The sequence below is a fragment of the Prinia subflava genome, chromosome 15 (genome assembly GCF_021018805.1).
Source record: "Prinia subflava isolate CZ2003 ecotype Zambia chromosome 15, Cam_Psub_1.2, whole genome shotgun sequence".
Classification (NCBI taxonomy): domain Eukaryota; kingdom Metazoa; phylum Chordata; class Aves; order Passeriformes; family Cisticolidae; genus Prinia; species Prinia subflava.
This window is the reverse complement of record NC_086261.1, coordinates 16,563,979-16,568,161: the sequence shown is the minus strand read 5'-3', so window position 1 is coordinate 16,568,161 and position 4,183 is coordinate 16,563,979. Positions and strand designations below refer to the sequence as shown.

At 55.0% G+C, this 4,183-nt stretch overlaps 1 long non-coding RNA gene across 1 annotated transcript; it reads right to left on the bottom strand.

Moving 5' to 3' along the window:
- Positions 1 to 380: 380 nt before the first annotated feature.
- Positions 381 to 2,792, bottom strand: LOC134558522 (uncharacterized). The gene is made up of 2 exons (XR_010082366.1): positions 1,166 to 2,792; positions 381 to 661 (listed from the first exon to the last, which is right to left on the bottom strand). It is a non-coding gene; the product is annotated as an uncharacterized LOC134558522 (long non-coding RNA).
- Positions 2,793 to 4,183: the final 1,391 nt, after the last annotated feature.

Here is a 4,183-nt window from a genome sequence, read left to right as displayed (position 1 = left end):
CATGGACATTCCCCCTGGAGCAGCAAACCCTGCCATGGAACAAGGACTCAGCAGCCCAAAGCAATGTCAGGTTCCTGCAGCCCACTCCATCCTGCCCCTTTCTGGGACATGCAGGGTCCCCAAGCCCTCAGAGCTGGGTGTCTGTGCCCATCGTCTGCTCCAAACACGGATCACTCAGAGCAAGGTCCCAAACTGCCTCATCAGCTGCCCACTCATGTGAGCAAATGCCACCAGTGCGAGCCGAGGCATCACAATCCGGCCCAGAATGCTCCTTTGAAGACATTTCAGCAGCTCAATTAAGTTTCCACTTGTGTGTTTTCTTTTCACCCCCTTCCCTTTCATGGTCATTTAAAACAAATAAAGTGAGCAGAACGCGGCAGCGTGATAACCACCCTTTAATTCCCTTCCCACGGCTCTCCCGATGATTCGGTGATTCAGCGGCAGAGGGGGGAACGATTGCGGAGAGGGAGGCGGGAGCTTCCCACAGGGCCCGCAGCTCTCCCCGTTCCCGGGGAGGGAATGCGTGCCTCGGGTTCTCCTGGCAGTGCCGTGGATGTGAATGCAGCGCCCGGGAGGAGCGGCGGCCCCGCTCTCAGTGCCCTCGTTGTTCTCGCATTGTGCTCCGGGGACGGCGGCAGCGCTCGCGGTGTATTTCACGCTTCTGTGCAAACACAATATGAGACGGAGAATTCATAGCCTTGCACAAGACCGGAGTGGGTTTTCTCATAATAAGGAAAAGCAGCCAGATCGGAGCCTGCCAATTCCTGCCCCGTGCTCCCGCCTTCCCTCGGAAGTTGAAACAAGCCTGTGCTTTTAAACTGGCACAGAGAAGTGTATTACATTTTTCAAAAAAACCAACACAAATCCTTTTGGGGCTTTTTTTACATTATTTCCCCCACCTCTGTCTCGGTAGGTGACTTTTCTAGCCCTCCCCCACTCGGTCTGCTGGGTCTGAGTGGGGGTGGAGGAGAATTCCATGTGTTTTATGTGTGTGAACAATTAATAGTGGGGCTGCGTCTCGCTGGAAGAGCGTGTAAAACACACCAGGAGGGGGGAAAGAACAACTGCCCAGCCTGCTAAACACTCCAGAGCTTTTCCTGTCCTGGAGGAAAACATGATGTGGGGGTTTGCTTATTCATCAGCAGCAGTAAATAACGGGCCTCACCTTGAGCTCTCCTTCAGCCACTTCTGCTTCTCCCCAGCCTCCAGGCTGGCAAGGAAAGGAAATACTTGCTGTCCTCTGGGTGACAAATTGGGGGTTTATAGCTGTTCACATTTTAGCTTTTGTTTCCTCCCTGAAAAGCTCTGTTCTCTTCCTTGTGGCTTTGTGGAAGCCTGGAGTGGCAGTCCTGACCCCGGTGCTGGAGCTGTCGCTGCCACATCCCTGGCGGGTGCTCTGCATGCAGGTGCATTTCCTGGGCAGGACGCAGGGCGCACCTGAGTCATTCTGCACATTTATCATCTGCTCCCTCGGAACAGCTCCGTCAGCAGCTTCTCCTGCCTCGTGCAGGTCGTGGAGGTGTTTCCATCCCTGGCACCCTGGAAGTCCCAACAAGCCACGAGTGGCCAGGACCTGCTGAAGCGTGTTGATCCAGGCTCTGGATCCCTGCTTTCCCCAGCACCTGCATGAGGTGTCCTGAGTTAAAGTCATTCAGGGAGCTGCATCCATCACTCCCCTGAACATGCACCGGATTGTTAATGCTCCACGCCAAATACCACGTCTTTTTTAATGCCTACCAAATGTAGCGCGTGCTGCTGGCTTTATATTTATAATAATTATTAAGGTAATGGCACTAGCTGCATTCCGATAGGCTAGAAGTGGCCAGGAACAGACAAAAAAAAAGATTCATTGTTCCAATTAATGCTCGAGCTCACACCAGTGATTAATTAGCCTGGCGTTAGCGCTATGCAAAAGATCAGGGTGAGAATTAATAGGGAGACACGTGCTGACTTTTAAGATGGTTCCAGCACTCTTCAGTGCCTTTCCTTGGGCCTGTTTAATTAGAGGCAGCGGCACGGGCTCGCTCTGCACCGACACCCCGACAGCAGGCACTGCGGAATATTTATATGACAGGGTGCCGTGGAAAACTTCCATTCCAAAAATCAAATTCCCATCCAGGTCTCTAAATATAATCCTGAAATGTCAGAGTTGCTGGGAAGAACGGTGGTGCTGGATAAAGCTGCTGTCAGGGAGAGGCAATAGTGCGCCAGATTTATACTGAATGGGCAGGTGGCTTTGCAGCTCGGGTGTTTAGGAGCCTGAGGTGCTGTGATGGAGGTGTTTCACCTGGTGGGGAGCACAGGATCCAACGGGAACCCGTGCTGGAGCCTTGTGTGCCTGGTGTGGATGGGGGAGATGGAGCAGGAGCAGCTCCCAGGAGTTCCCAGGAGGCACAAACCACTCTGGGGCACCATCCTTTGAAGGTGAGCCCTGCTGGCAAAGTTCCTCCTGCTGGTTTTATCCATCTCCTTCTGTTGCCTCGTTATCTCTCCCTTCTGCACGTTGGTGCCCCCACCACCCCAATTCATTTTCCCCAGCTGCAGCAGCTATTGAGTGGTTCACAGGGATGGGGCTGAGCCAGTCCCCCCTGGCTGCTCCCAAATCGCTGACGAGGCCGATTCCTCTGCTCACACATCAATCTGTGAGCACCAGCAAAGTTCCAGCTTGGCTGAATTGTTAGGAGCTGCAACCCCAATGTCTTTGTAAATAAAATATTTAATCTCACGGGGCCTGCCTGGAGAGAGGGGAATAAATACATCAATATGTAAATGGATCCACAAGAGGAGGATGAGCTGGGACTTTGCAAAACTGATAAAGCATCTTAGGAGACGTGTTGTCACTGCACTTTGTGCATATTCTGATGAAGCAGACAGTGAGGCTGGATCTCAGCCTGGGCTGGGGAGGGAGGGAGGGAGAGAGGGAAATGAAGAGGGAGGGAGGGAGAAGTGTGGGCACCAGCACACCGTGACTGCAATTCTTGTATGGATTGATTTGACTCAAATATATTCTGAGGCTGGTTTAATTGCTCCTTTAGTCTCAGGCTTTGATTTTCCCGTTGTTTTCACGTCTCTGCCACTGAGTCTTTCCTGCATTTCAAGCAGCCTGGCTGGGGCAGTGTCTGTGTGGCTGAGGGTCAGCACCTGTCCTTGCCCAGCCCTTGCACAGCAGCAAAGTGGGCACGTGTTAATGACTGCAAAGGTCAGGCTTCTGCTGGAGCGGTGTTTTAGCTGTGTAACAGCATCGAGGATTATTCTGGAAAACAAAGTCTGAAGGTTTTGGGACACCTTGTTCATGAGGAACCTGTGCTGGTGTAACCCCCACAGGAGATGGGAGGGAACTGGGGGAGAGCGGGCAGGAGGAGGTGCAGCGCCAGCGTGCATCCTGCAGGATCCTGCCTGGCTGTCCCCTTCCCTTCCCTTCCCTTCCCTTCCCTTCCCTTCCCTTCCCTTCCCTTCCCTTCCCTTCCCTTCCCTTCCCTTCCCTTCCCTTCCCTTCCCTTCCCTTCCCTTCCCTTCCCTTCCCTTCCCTTCCCTTCCCTTCCCTTCCCTTCCCTTCCCTTCCCGGTGCCCACCCTCGGCACACGCCGCTCCCTGGCACGCCCAGGCACAGGTGCCAATGCCCAGGTTCGCCTGGCCAGCGGCAGCTCCCGTGTCCCGTGTCAGGCAGGAGCAAACCTGTCCCCGCCCGGCACCGGGCCCTTCTCCCGGGTTTCCCGGGGCAGCAGAGCGCTCCCTCCCGCCCCGGACCCTTCTCCCGGGTTTCCCGGGGCAGCAGAGCGCTCCCTCCCGCCGCGCTGCCTGCGGCGCTGCTCCCTCTCCGCGGGCGCAGCTCCAGCCCTTGTTTTGCAGCGCGCCACGTGGAATTTTATCACCTTCAACAATGAAATCTGTCACCTTCAAGCTGCCTTATTGTGATCTGGGGACTCGTGCCCGGCCGCTGGAGCTGGGCTCTGTCACAGAGCACCGCGTCCCTCCCCAGCGCTTACACCCACGAGCGACTTGAGGGAACTTTCGGGACCACAATTGCGCTGGTTTGTCCCGGGGATCAGATCGTTCATTGATCTTTTCCCTTTCTTTCTCCCCCTCTTCCTCCCCCTGTCTCATGTGCGTCTCAATCGCCGTCTCCTTCAGCCCCCTCCAGCTCGGAGAGTAAATCCCGCAGAGCCGCAGCACAGGCGGTGTT